Source organism: Protopterus annectens, chromosome 5.part0, assembly GCF_019279795.1.
Source record: "Protopterus annectens isolate FY-2018-M chromosome 5.part0, PAN1.0, whole genome shotgun sequence".
Classification (NCBI taxonomy): Eukaryota; Metazoa; Chordata; order Ceratodontiformes; family Protopteridae; genus Protopterus; species Protopterus annectens.
The window spans coordinates 710,624,141-710,645,942 of record NC_056735.1 but is presented as its reverse complement, the minus strand read 5'-3'; positions in this window follow the sequence as shown (position 1 = coordinate 710,645,942).

The window sequence follows — 21,802 nt, the reverse complement described above, 5'->3', positions numbered from 1 at the left end:
ACATGGAAAACATACCTCCAAACTAAACAACCAGACATCTTACTTAAATACAAACAACTAAGAAACCTTGCCAAAAAACAAGTTATCAAAGATACAAAGTCCTATTACGTCAAAATGAAAACAAATCATGCAAAAAACCCCCCAAAATTTTGGAATTCTATCAACTCTCTCCTTAGGCCAGGTACTAAAAATAATCCCTGCCCCAATACCAGAAAATCTGACCTTGAAATTGCCTCACTATTCAACACCTTCTTCACCACTTCTATTGTGGGGCTAACCAAGACCTTTACCAACAACAACCCTCAACCCCACCCCAACCAAACATCCCCCCCTACTTTCCAACTCAAACCCATCTCCACCTACCAAATAAAGAAACTACTCTCTAAACTAAAGCCTTGCTCCAATGCCCCCGACAACATTCTCTCCTCCTTCTTAAAAATAGCCTCTGATGGTATTGCTCTCCCTATTAGCATCCTGATCAATAGATCCCTAATTGAATCCTATGTACCTAAACTATGGCGCTCTGCATATATTCTTCCACTTCACAAGGGTGGCAAAAACTGTAACATATCTAATTTCCACCCCATAGCCATCCTTTCCCCTCTCTCTAAACTCCTTGAAAAATGCATCCACCTTCAGCTCTTGGCATTCCTTACCAAGCACCAGCTACTCTCTCCTACCCAAAACAGCTTCCGCCCAGGACATAGTACCAACACCGCCCTTCTCTCCTTCTTACATACTATCAATTTAGCCCGTGACTCCAGTAATTTAGTATCCTCAGTTCTACTGGACTTATCTAAAGCTTTTGATACCATCTCCCACACCCACCTTCTAAATCATCTGTCTAATCTCAATCTCTCCCACAAAACTCTCTCCTTGTTCTCCAGTTATCTTTCTGACAGGTCCCAGGCTGTCAAATGAGCCAGGGCACCTCCACCTTCCGTCCTACCCCCACTGGAGTACCCCAAGGATCCATACTTGGCCCAGTTCTATTCAACATCTTTATTAACGACTTTTACAAGGCCATACCCAATACTAAAAGTGTTCAATATGCTGACGATTCTACTTTGATCTGCTGCGCCTCCAACTTAACAGATCTCCAACTACTGACACAAACAGCCTTCTCAACTACCGAAAACTCGATGCTCCAAAATCACCTCTCATTAAATGCTAACAAAACTAAAATCCTTCTATTCTCTCCTTCTAAGTCCTCCCCTATTGATAAAAACTCATTCCAAATAACCAGCCATAACAACTCCTTTTTAGAGGTCGTTCCCTTCGCCAAACTTCTTGGTGTAACCATTGATGAACACCTAAAATGTAATACTCACGTCCAGCTAAACATAAAGAAAACCCACATAAAAATCGGCCTACTTTATAGAAACAACCACTTCCTCTCTCTTGCTACCAGACTAACTCTCACCACTGCATATCTACTTCCCTACTCTACTGTATGGTGCCCCTTTGCTTACTAATTTATCCTCCTCACTATCCTCCAAACTAGAAGTATGTTACAATAAAATCTCCAGATTTGCTACAAAAGCCATATCTTCATCTCATCACTGTTCCTCCCTTCACTCATTAAACTGGCTTGAACTCAATAGCCAACTTGACTTTCTCGAAATCATGACTGCCTATAGACTACTATTCCAACCTACCAAGTGCTCTGCACTATCCAATATCCTACAACCATATACTCCCGATAGAACACTTAGATCTACCCACCAAAACCTAATCTCCATCCACAAACCCAAGCGCCCAGCTGTTCAACTTCTGCTTTTCTTCACCTTAGCCAAAAAATGGAATGCTCTTCCCTCCACTCTTAGGACCTGCAATAACCTCGAAAACTTTAAAACTCTTCTTCATTCTCACCTTTACTCAAACAGGAAATGCAACTGTACTCTTCACCCTATACCTCTCAAGATCTCCTCCACTTTTACTCCTGGTTAACCTCTTGCCTAGCTAATCTTGTTCATTTGTATTATGTATATATAACTATACTGTAAAATCTAGCCTCAAGGCCATTTGCCTGTCTTTTACATCTAAACAAAATTGTAATTGTTTGTTTCTTTATTAATGCTGCCTGTTATTTGTCAGTAATGCAAATTTTCTTAGTAATTATTCATGTAACTATGTATTGTTGGAGCTTTTCTTCCCGGGCCTCCACTGAAAATGGGCTCCCCGAGCACAGTGGACATCCCCAGTCATTAAACTGGAATAAATAAATATATATATATATATATATATATATATATATATATATATATATAAAGGAATACTGCTCACAAAATAAAGAGAAGAAAACAGATGCAGTGTTGCAAATATTTGCTTTAGTCTGTGAAGAAATATCAACTTAAATACATCCACACATCTACTGGCAAACTATAAAGAATTTGTTTCTGTTGTAGTTTTAATGTGAATTGATACAATCTCACATCTTCCTTATATGTGGCAAATACTGATAGCAATATCAATTTTGTGATGCTAATTGACTGGTTTTATGATTCAAATCCAGATAGGGTGCTGTTTGTGTGAGCATACTGATGTTTAAGTAGCATATGTTCATGCTGAAAGACAGCAAAGTGGAGGCAATGTCAGAAATGTACACTTTAAATAAATTTTAGATAGCATTTCCTTTACTTTATATAATTTTTTCCTGCATCATTCAGACATTGTTTGGTCTTGTGCCCTCTTGACTGGAAATGCCCCCTAGCAGTGATAATAACAATATGTGCAATGAATGTTGTGACATATGACATTTTGTAGGATCTATATTATGAAAGCGAAAAACCCTATGCACGAATACCAAAATATTGACCCCTATACCGTGAAATGTGAAAATCCCGAAGGCACTAAATGGCGAAAAAAAAAAATCGAACTGTCATAGTCGGCCATCCCCACCACTACCTATATACTACCTACCCAAATAAAATAAATAAACCACATACATACACTAACCAAACATAGAAATGCAGTCCCAAGTCTAAGTAGTTACATACATGCAAGTATATCTGAAGTATATCTCCAATTATTCTCAAATTACAATACTTCTAACTACCATGTTAAAAATAAGTCCTCCTGTGGCACTGCCGGTTAATAAGGAAAGTATAACATTTACATTTTTTTTTTCTCATTGGCTTGATTACCAGGTGGTACTATTCAATCTTACCCGTGTATAAGTCCCAACAGCCCAATATGTCACAAGTCACACCATTTGTCCCCCAATCAACCAACCATGATTTTAACAAACATCATAAAGCATTTCATTGTTTAACATTGGGACGTGTCCAATGCTTGAGCACCATGCAGGGCCAAATTTCCTTGCCATATTTCACATCTTCTGTTCTTTTGCATGTATTCTGTGCCAATGTGTCTGTTAAGCCATTTCTGTGCTTCCAAATGTGCAAATGAAGTTGGCAAGGCTGTGTGTCTTTGTGCACAAGATGTTACATATGAGATCTGAATTGGCTGCTAATTTATATTAATATTTTTTTTTCTTATTGTCCCACCCTTCTTACATTCAACAATTAACACCTCTTACCCCCTATCCTACTTTAACTCTGCTAAGACTTCATGTAAAACTGTAATGTCAACCCTGTGTTAATTCACATTGTAACAAATCTAACAGGAATATGCACCAATGGATTTTTCTTATTTTAATTGATGTGTGTGTGTGTGTGTGTGTGTGTGTGTGTGTGTGTGTGTGTGTGTGTGTGTGTGTGTGTGTGTGTGTGTGTGTGTAATTTTACCTTTTGCTTTTCTGACTGTATTTTCACTGCAATCATGGATTTTTTTGTCATGTTGTGTAATACCATTGTTCTTCAATAGTATTACATAAATGTAAATGCATTGTGTTCGTATTGTATTGTTGTTCATGGAGCTTTTCTCCCCGGGACTCCATTGAAAATTGGCTCTTCTTGGCCCAGTGGACTATCCCAGTAAACAAACTGTAAAATAAATAAAATAAATAAATAAATATTTCTAGCTTGACTGTTGCATAGCGATGATAGGGATGGTGTTCCATTTAGAGCACAAAGGTGGGGTGGTGTTGAGGAGTCCAGGAATTTTGTGGCACCCCTTGTGATATACTACAGCTGGAGGCTGCTGCATGGGGGCTACATCAAGTCTTAGTATAAGGCTGAGGCTTGGAATAGCTTGGCTAAGGCTATCTCCAGTGCAACTGGCATCCCATGTACTGAGTAGCAATGCTGTCACCAATACAGTGACATGGAGACACACAAATAGGACCTCCTAAACCAATAGGAGGATGAATTTAAAACTATAAAGACCCTTTAGTTGTGTAAGTATACTGACTCATCATCTGTCTTTGATATGGCATTAATTAGCCAGCCAACACAGTTATTTATTATGCTTTCAAATGTTTTTTTTCTTTCTCTGTTGTACAGCTCCAGCTGAGATAGCAAAAATCTCTGAGGTGTATAAGAAGAGAATAACTCACCTCAGAGAGGCACAGGGTACATAGCATCAGGTCTAGAAGCAAGCAGACAACTATATTCACTCCACTACTGTATATCATCTTGAGCAGGCATACCTTAACTTTAATATCAAGCATACATGCCTGCTGGGATGAAGGCATAACAGCAGAAACCAAAGTAGCTCCAGTTGTAGAAAAGGACAAAGAGAACAGATCACAGTATTTGGGGCACAGGTGCTGAAAAGCAGAGGACAATCTAGTGAAAAAGAACTGGGACAGACATGAAGATGGCAAGAGGAAACAAGGGCATCCAGCAAAGAGGTGTATGGATTGTGTTTGAGAAGACCTTTGACAGTGAGGCATTAGTGTCGAAGAAGGCAGAAAAGTGGCATTGAATAGGGAGACAGAGATAAAGGCAACACCCCAACCCCATGTAGAAAATGGGAAAAAGGGGGTTGTTGATGATGACGATGATGCTTACTGCAATAGCTCTTTGTTGTTGCTAAGGCAATGAGTACATGAGCATAAATGTGTGTGGGTTCAATACTAAAAAACACACATTAGATTTTTTTTTACAAGATAGTATTTTTAGGATATTAAATGCAATACTGTATGACATTGCAATTACATTTTGGCAAATGCAATTATATTATATAATATTTAATTATATATATAAATATATAATTTTATAATTATTAACTTTGAAAGCCTATATCTGATATGGCATAGTGAAATGTATGATTCTATTTGTCATATTATTCAATTGTGGTTGGTTTTTATGACACATTAATGCCTTCTCATCATATCTGGATGCAAAGGTATATGTATATATAGATATAGATATACATATATATATATATATGTATATATATATATATATATATATGTGTGTGTGTGTGTGTGTGTGTGTGTGTGTGTGTGTGTGTGTGTGTGTGTATATATATATATATATATATATATATATATATATATATATATGTGTGTGTATATATTTATATTATATATATATATGTATATATATATATATATATATATATATATATATATATATATATATATATAAAATATTTGTTTATAATACTGGTTTATGTATTGAAATAAAAAGCTAATGTGACCTGCCATTGATCTAATTCACTCTTTTTCACCTCACCCCACTCTATTTTTCTATTTTTTGTTTGTATATAATTTTTTAAATATATTGTTGTTGAAAAAAGTGACCATCAGCACGGAATGCTAGACCAGCCTCTGAGGTTTGGCCCCCCCATAACTTCCCAGGTGGCTGTGGTGGCACCACAACATGCAGCACAGGCACCCAGCACATCTAGGTCACCACCTGCCAGCATTGCCTCCACATCTCCTGACCTACCTGCTCCACGTGTCAGGCAGCTCTGGCCCAGTTGCTGGTGTGGTAGTACCCTCCAGGAGCAGTAAAAATGGAAGTGGCAATTTTGTTACTCATCAGGCACTGACACGGCTGGTGGAGGGCACAATGGAAAGGGGTTTTGGTGCCCAAATCAGGAGGGGTTCAAAAGGTCCTACATTGATGCCATGTCCAGCACTTATCCAGACAGCTGATATAGGAGACAATGATGACAGCTCTGAGGGTGAGGATTAGGCTATCACTGTTCTCATTCTGGATGTGGATGCTCCACTGAGATCCCTTAGCTATACACAGTCATGGTTTTCCTTCACCTTCCTAGTCTGTCTTGTATGTCTGTATGTCTGCACCTGATACCTAACCTACCCTACATACCTGACCCTCTCATTCCTAATCACCTTCCTCAAAATTCCTCTCTCTATAAAAAGGGCACATGTCAAAAAAAGAGCAATCTGTCCTACCAAAAAAAAAAAGAATACACCCCCTAAATAGCTCTCCACTTCACCTATATGCCATTTTGACACACTTGATTTGGGCTACACAACATTATGGTGTTGTTGTCACCCATCCCCGGTGTGATGAATATCCAAAGTCATGAAATTGTTTGAATAATAGTACTGTTATGTTCTGAAGAAGTGGATAACCATGATGCTCTTCTACCACTCTCCTACAAATTCCTGTATTCGTTCCCCTGTGTCCTACCCCCTGCTTGCCACCCCCATTTTCACCATTGTACTAGCAAGCCTCTTTCATACCTTTAATCTGGTCAAAAATAGAATCTCACACACCACACAAGCCCAGAAATGGCCCATCAAAAAAGCCTGCAGTTTTTGTCCTCAGCATTTGCAGGGAGGTTGACATCATGCACCACTGCTAAGTGATCATAAATGCCATTAAAATTCCTGTGGGAAAAGCTGAAGAGTTTAATTTTATCCACACTAGCAACATTCACTTTGGGCAAAAGTTCTTAAAGCTGCTGCACTATAGGAATACAGATAAAAGGCAAAGTAAAGGCATCACTTTGAAACATTCACTCTAACAATTCATAGGCTGCTGGATGTAATGTAGTAGAAGTTCCTACATGGTGTGCTGAGATAATTCCCCTGTCTGTAGAATGATGTTATAGCATAGAGTCATGAGTTTGTTTTAAGTTGTATGTCAAATTATTATTTCATTACATTTTATATAGCTATCATATATTTAACTGTAAACATCTGTATTTATCTCCACTTACATTTTAATAACATAGTATTTGAATAGTGCAGCAAGAAAGCATTTTCAAAAACATTCCATCCCAACAGAGAGATGCATTAAACCCCCCCTTATCCTGCTTATGTCCTAATTTTGTTTCAGATCTCCTACCCCTTCTTGCTCCCTATAGTAAACACTTTATTGTAGAGTGTGACAGAGTAATAATGAGTGAAACACCTAAGAGTAACATACCATAAAGATGGTCCTAAATGTACCATAAACAAAACTCTTGCTACTTCTCTCTCCGTCTCTATCCCTCTCTCTGTTCACCCCTTCTACTTCAACACAGTGTCACTGCCCCTTTAATTGTGTGATTTTGAAGTATGGAACATAAGAGTTCCTTTGTGATGTGATGAGATAATTCTCTACCCTGTAGACTGATTTTTGCATACTTTCAAGGGTTCTAATCCAGGCATTAGCAAACTGTTATTGACTGTTTTAGTACACTATTTCATGTGTAGCTGTTGCCAACATATTGTTTGAGCCGCCAGTATCCTGTTTCTATCATAATCTGCTTGGTCCCTACTTCCTTCTCCCCTTTCTATCTTCACTCTTATGAGTCATCAGTATGTCTCCTCAACGTCTGCACAATGACTGGCACTTGTAAATTAGGGGAATGAAAGTACACAGCTTGATGTGAAATCTTGTGAGTTTTTGCCTCTGGATGTATTACTCTGGTGCCCTTTGTGCTTAACTACGTACAGTCAGGATAATCTTCTCTTGAACAGGCTGAAGAGTTGAATATACACCACATATGATGTTCCAGTTGTAAAGGTTGTTAGGAAGACCTGTACTGTGACCTATGTGTAATGTACTGAGCTCTGTAGTCTGTGTACTTAGAAAAGTAGGGGGTTTCTTCTCACTGCAGTCAACTGTGGGGGTGTCTATCTAGCCAGCATAGCATATGTGTGTATCCTACAGTTACCATTCCAATCCCATGGATGGACAGTGTAAGGCTGCCTGTTGGTATAATGGTTAGGGTGCTTACCTCATAGGTTCATAGGTGTGTACTAGGTTAATGGCCCTGGAGCCTTTACAAGCCTAGCCCCCAAAAAATTGCTCAGGCACCATGCCACCCGATGTTAGTTCACAGTACCCCTATCCAGTAGGGCAACTGGAATGATCCCTGGAGTGATCTTTCTGTTACCCATCCACTTGTCAAGATTTCTCTTGAAGAGGGCCAGTGAGCTGCTCCACTTGACATGAATGGGAAGCTTATTCCAGAGTATGGGCAGTCTTTTGGAGATGAATCTTTCCCTCCAGCACTCTGTTAATTGTGTTAATGAAGTTGTAATCTCTGAAGCATGTGGCGTGGGGAGATTGGGATTTCTTTAGGTGTAGCATTTCAAGTAGGGCTGGGTCGGACATGGCTTTGTAAGTCAAGCAGAGATCACCTCTAAGTAGACGACAAGAGACTGAGAATAGCTGATGTTTCTTGAGTCTGTCCATGTAGGACATGTGTTTAAGGCCTTGGAGCCTTTTTGTGAGGTACATTTGTGGCCTCTCCAGCTGTTGTAGGTGTCTGGTCAGGTATATGCCAAATGGAGCATTATATTCGATGACTGGTCTAATGAGGGATGAGTAGAGAAAGATGATGACCTCTTTCTTCCTGGATGCGAAACCTTTGGTTATAAGATGTGCCACGTAGAAGGACTTTTTGACCACAATGGCAATGTGGTGGTCAAAGGTGAGGTGGCTGTCAACCTGGGTGCCCAGATCTCTTATGGCCCCTTCAGTGTTCAGTGGGCTCCCATCAACGTGGTGATTCATGGGAACTGAGTTTTTTCCAAAGGGGATGATAACACATTTTTTGGTGTTATGTTTCAGGCCATGGTCTCGACGTCAGTCATTGGTCTCAGAGAGGTCCTTTTATAGGATGTCTGATTCACTTAGGGGGTTGATAATGACTCCTAGATTGCAGTCATCAGTGAACTTGGTCAGCCAGAGTCCTTCTGTGTTGGCCTGGACTTCTGCAAAGTAGATGCCAAACAGGAGAGAGCCCAGGACCGAGCCCTGTGGGACTTCACTCATGATTGGTTGGCAGTCTGCCTTGGAATCCACAACTTTCATTCTGTGGGTCCTGTCTGTGAGCCAGTTTGCAACCCACCTAGTGATGTAAGGCTTGATGCCTAGTTTGGTGAGTTTATCAATGATACCTGAGTGGGGAATGGTATCAAAGGCCTTGGCCAGGTCGAGGTAGGCTGTATGCACTGCCTTACCCTCATCCACAGCCTTGGTGACTGCCTCAAAGAAGTCAACCAGGTTCAGCAAGCAGGATCTTCCCTTGACAAAGCCAAACTGTGTGGGGTCAAGAATTTGGAGATTGCCTATATCTTTCTTAAACAGGTCCATGATGATTTGTTCCATAGCTTTGCATACCAGACTCATCAGGCTAATGGGGTGATAGTTCCCAGGGTCTGTAGTTGCACCCCCTTTGTGGAGAAGCATGACTGCAGCAGTGCACCATTCATTAGGGACATAGCTTGAGGTAAGGCCGTGATTGAAGAGGGCACGCGGATGTGGTGCCGGTTCATTTTGTAGCTCATGTAGGATGCAGCCAGGGATACTATCAGGTCCCATGGATGCTGTATTCTTGGCTTTGGACAATGCAGCTTTTACCTGTGCTACAGAAATGGTGGGTACCAGGCTTTCTTTTGGTATTGTGATAGGGCCCTTGGGGGAGGGGCAAATTTGTACTGAATCTATCAGCCAGTATGTTGGTTATATCTGATGGGTCAGTATAAGAGGTGCCATTATGCAATAACTCAGAGCAAATCTGGGTATTGCCTTTGAGGTTTTTGATATAGCTGTATAAGGCTTTGTGGTTGTTTTTGGTGTCAGCCACAATTCTTCCTTCATAGCTGGCTTTAGAGGATTTGATAAGGGATCTCAGCTTTTTGTTGAGACTGATAAGGGAGATTTTCCAGTCTTGTGACTTCATTTTTTTCTGCAACAGTTTCTTCCTTCTGTTGTAGAATTTATTGATGGCTGGAGACCACCAGATCGGCTTCCTTTTTTTGGAGGAGAGCATCTTAGTTCTATTTGGTATGGCAAGGTCCATGCATTTATGTACATGCTCGTACAGTACATTGGTGTGTGATTCGGCAGCCATGCAGCTGTTTTCCATTGGCATGGTTGCTGAGAAGTTAGCTACCTCTGTTTTTAAGAGCCCAAAGTCGGCTTTAGAGAAGGTTTTCAGGGTGGTCACCTTAGCGGGGGGTGCAGGTAAGATGGAGATTTCCAAGGTGATCAGTTTGTGGTCAGATTTAACCAGGGAGGAATTGACTATAGGTGTGGAGCAACGGTCTCCCATGTTGGTGATAACCAGGTCGGGGATGTTGCTTCCTCTAGTGGGGCTCAGAATAAGCTGGTCCAGGGCATTGGAATTGATAAATTCCAGAAAGCATTGGGCCTGTACATTGGTAAATGAATAGTTTTCCCAGCTGATGGAAGGGTAGTTGAAGTCACCTAGTATGAGAGTATTGGGTTGGACCTTGATAGATTCCAGGGTGCTTAGGAACTTGGAGTGAGCATCTAGGGACAGGTTTGGGGTTCTGTAGCAGGCTATGACTTGTATCGCCGTCTTACCCAGTGTTAGTTGTACTTGAAGTATCTTGGATGCATTATTCTGGGGTACCAGTCTAGAGGTGTGTGTATCCTTTAAGAATATGGAGACACCAAAGCCTTTGGAGTTTCTAGCAGTATTCTGGGGCCAAAAGGTATGGAATGAGTTGCAGCCTGGGAGCGCAGGGGTGCTTTCTGCCTCTTTAAACCTGGTTGGCATTACAGCACAGATATCGACAGTCTCCATTTTGAGAACAGCTTTTGAGTGAGTGCATCTTGAGATTTAGACTTCTAGCATTGAGCAGCATGACTCTCAGATTGCATTTGTTTGTAGCTATTATGGTGGAATTTTGGTCTTCGGAACACTGCCTAAAAAAGACACTATAGGGGTGGCAAGAGCCTTAGCCAGTAACCGGAATTCCAGGGATGACAGATGCAGGCCATCTCTGGCAAAGCATCGAGGTCTGTCAATTATGTCGCCCCAGGCAGACAGATACTGGATCCCCTTAGAATGACATCAGAAACTTAGCCAATTGTTGAAGTCATTCATTACCAGACACTTCTAACTAAGTGCAAACCAAACCAACTTATTCCTTATCTCACTTACCTCTGCTTAGCCTGTGACAATCACCCTAATCCAGGACCAAATTTCTCTCCTACTAACCACACTAGCTCCCACAATAATTCCACCAATAAATACCTCAAATTCCTCACCATCAATGCCCAAAGCCTAAAAAATAAAACAACCTACATGAGCTACAAAATGAACTGGCACCACATCCGCGTGCCCTCTTCAATCATGGCCTTACCTCAAGCTATGTCCCTAATGAATGGTGCACTGCTGCAGTCATGCTTCTCCACAAATAGGGGGATAGTACTGGACAGTGTTAGCATAAAAAAGCATTTAAAAAAAAGGAGTAGCTATGGGCACTCCTTGTGCGTCCTTTTATGCTAACACCGTCTTACATAGATGGGAACAAAGGTTTATTTTTTCTACCACCTGGGTACAATATTTAGTGCACTACAAGAGGTACCTAGACGATATATGCATTTTTTGGGCAGGAACCCATGATGAATTTTTGGATTTCATCAAGTATTTAAACTCAACCACCCATTTTTTATCTTTTACGTATACGATTAGTAATGACGAACTACATTACCTTGATGTAACCTTATACAAGGATCGGGTCAATAATGTATTCCAATCTAAACTGTACAGGAAGCCAACCTTTTCTAATACATACTTACACTTTCAGAGTGGACACCCCTTCTACCAGAAAAAGGGCATTGTCAAAGGACATTTCATAAGAGCTTCCAGAATGTCCAGTACTACATACGATTGTTTAGAAGAGATTGACTTCCTAAAATCCCTATTTCTTGAAAGAGGATACCCCTTAACACTTTTAACTACTTTAGCCCAACAGGTCATGGGCAGCAGAGAAACACTCTATCCCCCTCTTTTAGGTGCAGATGTGGTTGTTCATCACACTGACATTAAAGAGCCTGACCACACTTATGGCAGGTTCATTTATACTTACTGTCTCAACTCCTTTGAAGTTGAAGAAATTTTCCACAGACATTGGCCAGTTCTTTCACAACATGATGAATTGAAAAATATTATACCACCACACCCAAAGTTTATTAGAAAGAGGGACACCAACCTCAAAGAAATTTTTGAAGGGAATAACCATACCAGAACGAACACTCAATTGCCCAAAGCAGGCACCTTTAAATGTGGTGCCTGCAAACAATGTAACACTATTTTGACACCCCTAGTATTTACATTGTTTCTAGGAACTTTCTGTTTAAACCTAAAGTTTTTACAAACTGTGGCAGCAAAGGAGTGGTATACTTGGGGTTCTGTACCACCTGCACTAGTTTCTATATTGGCAAAACAGAAAGGCCTTTTAGAAGAAGAATTTATGAGCATTTACATGACATTTCTAAACAAAAGGAATCAAATGCTTTATATAAGCATTCCTTGGTTTGCAAGAATTTCAAATTCAAGTTCTTGGTATTGGAACATGTACTTCCCAATGCTAGGGGTGGCGACTGGGAAACAAGTCTAGAATATAGAGAACTTTTCTGGCAACTCAGGTTAGAAGCAAGTAGAGCCCCAGGTTTAAATGAGAGTGTTAACATCCGCAGTGTTCTCAAAATTAGAAGAGCTCGCTTGTAGGTTTGTAAGTAGACACACCCTTCACAGTAAGATCATTCACTGTTGTAGGTGTCTGCTGCAACATGACTTTTTAACTACAGTAAACTTTATGCTTGTATACTTTTTTCAACAAGGTTTTTTCTACAGATGTATGTTTTCTATTTCTACTATTTTTAAAATTATTTTAACATTCACCAATATATTTAACACAAAAATTATGAACAACAAGAATACAGTTTTTAACATAACTGATAATGCAGTTCATTTAATAGGTTTTATATGTATACACACTTGCTACTAGAGTTAATACATGAGCATTAGCACGTACATTTTTAAACAGTGTATTTTATGTTTCAAATGTGCAATGCTTTGTAATATGGGTATTTCTTTTATATGAGCATTTCTTCTTTTTAAATTATGAGTGTTGCTTCACTAAAGTAGCACTCCTCACTAATTGTTAATTGTTAATTGACTTAAGACTAACAGCTAACTAGCTAACCATGTGATAGGGAAAGATATATAAAATGGCACTGTTTCCAATGTTTTTAATTCATTTTCAACTTGAAAAAGCTCGGTATCTAGCCGAGCGAAAGCGCTTGTTTTTTATTAATAAATTTTCTTGCAACTACCCACTTGGCACTCGTTTACTCTGTGGATTACGTTGGTCAGATCCTGCTTTGAAGCTTGTTTTTCTTTGGTTTGGTGATACTGTTGCTATTTATTCCTATGAAGTTTTCTAAAGCAAACTATAATCTAAATTAGCTTACTTAACAAAGGGCAACTATAAGGTGTCCTTTAGTTACATTCATAACCTAAAAGACAAGGCCCAGATTTGTGCCAAACTGGTAGTTAATGATACCACAAATACTGAGCCTGTGGACATAGCTAATCGGTTGGCTGATTGGTTGGCTGACATGTTCTGTGAAAACTTCACTCCCCTGTCCCTGCCACATGTACCCCAAGACATCCCTACCACCTGTCCCCTACCTTGTATCTGTAAAGAACAGGTTATATACACCCTCTCTAATGCCAAAAAAAGCAGCATCTATGGCACCTGATAACATCCCAGGCTGCATCCTACATGGGCTACAACAAGAACTAGCAACATCAATGGGTACTCTTTTCAATCATAGTCTAAGCACCAGCTTCATCCCAGCTGAATGGAAAATGGCTACCATTATCCCCTTGCACAAAAGTGGTACTTCCACTGACCCCGTGAACTATAGACCTATAAGCCTGACTAGTCTTATCTGCAAGGTCATGGAATGAATCATCATGAACCTTATCAACAAAGATATAGGTAATCTCCAAACATTTAACCCTACTCAATTGGGATTTGTCAAAGGGCGATCATGCCTGTTAAACCTGGTGGACTTCTTTGAGACAGTCACCGAGGTTTGGATGAGGGGAAATCTGTGCATACAGCCTACATAGACTAAGCAAAGACATTTGACACTACCCCCCACTCAGACATCATTGACAAACTCACCCAGCTAGGTATCAACCCCTATATTGGTTTGGGAGGGTGGCCTAATGGTTAAAGTATTTGCCTTACAAACACAAGGTGCAGGGTTTGAGTCTCACAAGGGATAATTGGCTAGGCTTGAAATGACTCGCAAGGGCAGTTAGCTTAGTGCTAACCTATGAACCTATATCATTAGATTGGTTGCTAACTAGCTCACTGATAGAACCCATATAGTAAAAATAGGGGAATTCACTTCCAAAAGCAGATCCTGTAACCAGTGGTGTTCCACAGGGATCAGTCCTGGGACATCTTCTGTTTGAAATCTATTTCTCTGAAGTACAAGCAAAAACTAAAGGCCTCTGGCTGACAACGTTTGCTGATGATTGCAAACTGGCCTGATCATAGAATCTCCAAATGATGTCACCATTCTACAAGAGGGCCCTACACAAACAAATCATCGGTGCCAAAGTCATGGCCTTAAACTTAATGCAAAAAATGCAAAAAATGCAAAAAATTTATTATCATCCCTTTCAGTAAGAGCAATGTTCCTGCTGACTACCACATCAATAGCAACACCTTAAGTATGCACTGGGAACACAGGTTGACAGCAATCTTATTTTTGACCACCATGTCTCCACAGTTTTAAGAAGGGCATTCTGTATTGCTCATCTCGTAAGTAAGGGCATTGCCATCTGAAAAAAAAAGAATTTAAAAGCTCCTGTACTCTTCCCTCATCAGGCCAATAATTGAGTACAACACCACTTTTGTAATATACCTTTCCAAGCACCTGCAGCAAATGGAGAACACAAAGGTTCCTCACAAGGAAAATTCAAGGTCTTCAGCATCTGCCTTATGTAAATCATCTGAAATCACTGTCACTTTATTCTATTTCATACAGACTACTCAGAGGTGATCTCTGCCTTGCATACAAGGCAATCCCTAATCCTGCTTTATGGGAAATCCTGCATATCCATAAGTCAGATGGTACACAGATTACTTGCTCTAAAGACCTTAACCTGGTATGTGACATTAATAGAACTGCTGGAGGGACAGATTTGTCTCCCAGAGGTTACCACACCTTTGAAACAGATTCCAACTTCATGTCAAACAGAGCCCTTCATTGGCCCTCTTTAAACACATTCTGGACGATTGGATGGGTAACCATAAATTCACACCAGGGGATCCACCTGTGTCCCACTTGGACAGGGGTAATAGATGCTGATTGCGGAAATAAGGATAGAACTTGGCTATTCTTATAAGGGCCCTAGGGACATTAGTCTAGTAGCTTCCTATGATCCTATGTTCCTATATGTGCTGTCATGTACAATTGTGTCAGGGACAATACCCCTTATGTAAAGTTCAACTTAGGAGACATATTTTCACTGGCAGAGGGCTACCCTATAAATTTGTATTTTCCCCAGGCAATACTTAGTCTTGGAAACACAATGGTTACATCATGCTGTCAAAAATAAACTACTTCACAGTTGTAGTATGAGTTGTCCAGTAGCACTAGCTGTTGATACTGTGCTTTCTACACTGCACATCTAAACAGACTGCATAACTAAAGAGGAAGACAGTTTGAATCCAGTAATGATTGACTACTATTAGTGTGTTTGTTTGCAATGCTGTGTAGAGAAAGATGCTGATGCAGTCTATCTTTACTGTGCACTTTGACCACTTTCATACCTTTTTAGAAAAACATCATTGTATCAAAGAATGGTGATATCATCCATTCAAATGTGCACTGTCAGAATTGTAAACCAACATCTCATGTGGCATGTACAGTTTAGTCAGTGTTCTGAACCTTGTGGTCTTAGGTAGTCAGTTTAAAGCCATCCATTACTCCTTAGACTCACTTGTATCAGAATGACTGTGCATGTACATGAAGGTAACAGTGTTGTCACCCAGGTATCTGTTGTATACACGTATAGCTGAGGATTTCTATTACAAGAATGTATGGTCATTTTTCACACAGAAATGTTTTCTTGGGTACTGGTGATGCCATAGGATGATATTTGGCTTTCCCACGAGAACTATTAAGGCTCTTTCTGTGGCATGAGGACATGAGACAATGTTCTGTATGCTGTTGCCTTAGTAAGGCATGTGTTTGAATCTGTGATTATCACCACATTGTGCATGATTGCCATTCTCCCATCACAGTGATGACTGCATTGCATATCACGTGTGTTTATGTACACCTAGCAGGAGGCAATGTTGTGTGAGAAATAGATATATAGCAACAGTCTTTTAAAGAAATTGTAAGCACACATATCCCTTGCAGCAATGATCTGATGTCATGGCTTCAAAGACCCAAATATCTCATGATTTTAGCAACACTAAAATTGTGGCATGTTCATAGGTTACAATATCATGTAGCGTCTGTCTTCACATAGTCAGGTGTTCAAAACCCATGCTGACTGGCTATAAGCTTTGAGTGTCCTGATGCTGTTATGCATGGATGATATCCACAGCTGTTAAAATGTGTACAATTTCAGTGGGAGAAGCCTCCCTCATTCTTTTTATCTCATAAAAAATATTTACAACACAATCATATGATACAATAACTTCACATAGGTGGAGTCTCAAAGCTTTGTTAAGACTTCCAGTGTGACACATGTGATTCATTCATATGATGTTAGTCAGCTGACTTGCATAACTTGCTGCTCAATGCAATAAATGGACAACATTATGTGAATGTACTGATGTTACATAACAACACTGCATGGAATTATTCTCATTTTTTTTTTACTTTGGAGAAATAAATATAAACTCATTTTGTAATTTCCTGGCAGTGAAACAGTTTTTCTGTGAATATCATGGTATGAGTACTTCTGCAGCACATGCATTGAGTAATGACGGGTCTATATTAGAACATTCAATATTTAACAGTTTGAATCACTAAAGGTCGACCTTTAGTGATCGAACTGTTAAAACATCGAATGTTCAAAAAAAAAATAAAAACAACAAAAAATAAATAAATGGTGTAGGCGGGGGGGCAAGCTCTCCTGTACCCCCCACACCACCCGCTACTTAAATATACCAACTCCGAGACCACACTACATTGAAGTAAATGGTAATCTCCCCTTACAGAGATTTCCATTTACTTTTTTGATGTTCTGCAGTTTCGCTGTTCTCGTGTCAACAATGTCAGATTCAACATTGTCAGCTTTCGAGAATTTAATATAGACCCGTAATGACGTGTACAGCATATCTACGCAGATAGTGTGGATCAATTCTGGGACAATGCTGTTGTACAAAACAACACGAACAACTTCCTCGGCCAAGAAACATTGATATTACACTGCTCACAGTTGTGTGAACATTAACACAGTTACCTCCTTGTCATCATTCTGACAAAAGCATATTGTACAAATTATCCTCTAATGTCCTTTATTAACTGCACACATTAATTTCATTTATTTGTAACAAAATCCATTGCTATGTCTTGTGGCAGAAACATTTAGTACACAGCTCTGTAGAGTGTGTAGTATCATAGGCAGGGGTTTGAATCTGGTGACATCTGTCTGTCAGATAACTGTGTCAGACAGGAGTGGCTTAGGCAAAGGAAGTAGTTAGGGCATAGTCAGAGAGCAACAGTTTTAGGCAACAACATCCACAATAGGGACCCATATCCATTACAATAGGGAAGGGCAGCTGCGGTGGTGCAGGGGTTAGCATTGCTGCCTCACACCAAGAGGTTCCCCGGTTCGATCCTCAGCTGGAGTGCCTTCTCTGCGGAATCTGCATGTCCTCCCTGTGGTTGTGTGGGTTTCCTCCAGGTGCTCCGGTTTCCTCCTACATCCCAAAGACATGCTGTAGGTGGATTGGACACTCTAAATTGGCCCAAGGCATGAGTGTGTGCGTGTGCCTTCTGTGGAAGGTTGGGCACTGGGCTGGCAACTCAACACCATAAAATTCCACTGCCAATCATGAGCGGACAGGTGATCCGCTGTGGCGACCCCTAACTGGGAAAAGCCAGAAGAAGAAGATCCATTACAATAGGGAAGTGCTTTAAGCCCTTCAGTGTGCTTGTCATGACACACGCACACACACACAAAATATGCCAATTTCAGTGGAGTCACATTTAATACACATCATTCTGATATTTGTCCTGGCATCTTATTGAGTCGGTCAAGGTGCAAATGGTGGATATGTCATTGATTCTTTACAGGCATTATTTAATTTCCAAATAAGAATGCATTGTTTAGCATATCTTTCTATCTTTCTCCAAACATTTATGTTATACTGTTTTCTTCACACTGTACAGCTTTATAGGACATGACTTACATGACATTTCGCATAATATCATGAAGTGTGATTGGGCCTGTGTTAGGACACCTTCTTTTGTATATCTACTGTTTACATGATGTTATGTCAATGTTCGCTGTAATGTCTTGTGAGCATGCCCAGTATAATCATGTAGTACATGTGCTCCATTTATGAAGGGCGACCTTGAAATACTGAAATCTCATTAGATCTGTATTGTCATTTGTCACTTATCTATTTTGAGTGTTATTATATTACTGTTTAAGATGTATGTGAATATAAAACACACACCTGTCTAATACATGTCTGAAGATAATAAATCTCTTGTCTGTGGTTGCCAAATGACAACAAATAGTAAAACATGTACCTTTCTTATGTGCATGACACAACGGCTGTAAGGCTTATTTCTTATGTTTATACATGATGAAGTGGAGAATACAGCACAATTATCAGTTATTGCACATTCCCCATATATACATGTTGTATTCAATAACTGCAGTCTTTGCAAATAGCTGCTAATGTAGCCATTGTTCTTGCTGTTATCTCAGCTTGGCACGTTATCAACATTAATATCACATTTACTCCCCTTTATTACAGTGTTCATAGGTTCATAGGTGTGTACTAGGCTAATGGCCTTGGAGCCTTTACAAGCCTAGCCCATAGAATTACCCTGGCATCATGACACCCAATCTTAGTTCCAGTGCTTCTGTCGAGTAGAGCCACTGGAGTGATCTCCGGGGTGAATTTTCTATTTCCATCCACTCATCAAGATTTCTCTTGAAGAGGACCAGTGAGGTGCTCTGTTTGACATGTAAGGGAAGTCTATTCCATAGCATGGGCAGTCTCTGGGTTATGAACTTGTCTCTCCAGCTTGTTCTGTTGATTGTGGTATTGAGGTTGAGGTTTCTGGAGCGTGTGGTGCGGAGGGATTGGGATTTCTTTAGATGTAGCATTTCTAACAGAGCTGGATCAGACATGGATTTGTAAGTCAAGCAGAGATCGCCTCTAATTAAGCAATATGAGACAGAGAATAGTTGGAGTTTTTTGAGTCTGTCCATATAGGACAAGTGTTTAAGGCCTAGGATCCTCTTTGTGGGGTACTGTTGTGGCCTCTCTAGTTGTTGCAGGTGTCTAGTAAGGTAAATGCCAAATGGGGCATTGTACTTGATGATTGGCCTAATGAGGGAAGAGTAGAGGTAGACAATGACCTCTTTCTTCCTGGATGCAAAACCCTTAGTAATGAGATGTGCCACATAGAAGGACTTTCTGACCACAGTGGCAATGTGATGGTCAAAAGAGAGGTTGCTGTCAACCTGTGTTCCCAGATCTCTTCTAACTCCTTCTGTGTTCAGTGGACTACCATCAATGTGGTAATTCATGGGAACTAGGTTTTTCCGAAAAGGGATGATGACACATTTTTTGGCATTGAGCTTAAGGCCATGGTTCTGACACCAGTCATTGGTCTCAGTGAGACCTTTCTGTAGGATGTCAGCATCACTTGGGGAATTAATAATATCTCCCAGCTTACAATTGTCTGTGAACTTTGTCAACTAGAGTCCCTTCATGTTGAGCTGGACTTCAGAGAAGTAGATACCAAACAGGAGAGGACCCAGGACCGAACCCTGTGGGACTCCACTCATGACAGGTTGGCAGTCTGAATTGGAGTCAGCTACTTTCACACTGTGGGTTCTATCTGTGAGCCAGTTTGCAACCCATGTATTGATATAGGGGTTGATGCCTAGCTTAGTGAGTTTTTCTGATTCCTGAGTGGAGAATGGTATCAAAGGCCTTGGCCAGATCAAGGTAGGCTGTATGAACCACCTTGCCTTCATCCACAGCTCTGGTGACTGATTCAAAGAAGTCGACCAGGTTGAGCAGGGATGATCTACCCTTCACAAAACCAAACTGTGTGGGGTCCAGGGTTTGGAGATTCCCTGTATCCTTGTTTATTAGTTCCCTGATGATGCGTCCATAGCTTTGCATATCAGACTCGTCAAGCAAATGGGGCGATAGTTCCCAGGGTCTGAAGTTGCTCCTCCTTTGTGGAGAGGGATGACTGTAGCACTGCGCCATTCGGTAGGGACAAAGCCTAAGGTGAGGATGTGATTGAGCAGGGCACACAGGTGAGGTGCCAGTTCACTCTGTAGTTTGCATTGTGTTCCTCTCTCATTAATTGTTAGCATGTTAACATGCCCATGTACAATAAAATCTAGATCAAACACTACACCATGGCTCACAAAAGATACCAAATCTAAAATCAAAACTAGAAACAGAGCCTGGGCCAGCTGGAGAACAACTAAAGCCCCACTTGACCATCTAAAATATCATCAACTCAGGAATGATACAAAAAAATCTATTTTACTAAAATAAAAAAAGCTTCTACCAAACTCTCCTACAAAAACACCAAAACAACCCTTAAAAGTTCTGGGCAGGCTTAAATCAACTACTTCATCCAGGTCATTCTACCACCCCAACCCTGGCTAACAACACCCATAGTTCCCCAGAGACCATAGCTGGTGCTTATAATAACTTTTTCACTGAAACAAGCCAATCCCTAGCAAATCAACTAACCCCCACAAACTTAAACCACACCCCTCATCTACCCACTAATCACCCCCAATTTAGCTTCCAACCAATATCCACTAGTTTATCAAAACACTTATAAAAAAACTAAAACCTACCACCCTCGCTGCTGACCTCCTCCCTGCAGAGTACCTACAAATAGCTGCAGATGCCATTGCATATCCCATATCTATCCTTATCAGCAAAACCTTATCTGAAAGTGCTATCCCCTCCCTCTGGAAAATATCCCATGTCATCCCACTCCATAAAGGTGATAGTTCTACAGACATATCCAACTACAGACCCATTACCATTCTTTCCCCACTAGCCAAAATAATGGAGAAATGTGTACACAAGCAACTAATGCAATACTTTACACAGAATAACTTAATACCAACTCCCAGCATGGTTTCAGGTCATACCACAGCACCACCTCAGCCCTCCTTTCCTTTACTAATGCCATAAACCAAAACAGGAATGACAAAAGGCTATCCTCCACTCTCTTTCTTGATCTATCAAAAGCCTTTGACATGGTCAACCATGAACTTTTCATTCTTTCTCTAAAATCTATTTCCTCAATAAGCACACAATCCAGTGGTTCCAGTCCTAACTGACTGGTAGACAACAGGCGGTACTATGGCAGGGCAAACTCTTCAGCCAGCTACCTCTCACACTTGGTGTCCCTCAAGGCTCCATACTAGGTCCACTACTCTTCTCTATTTT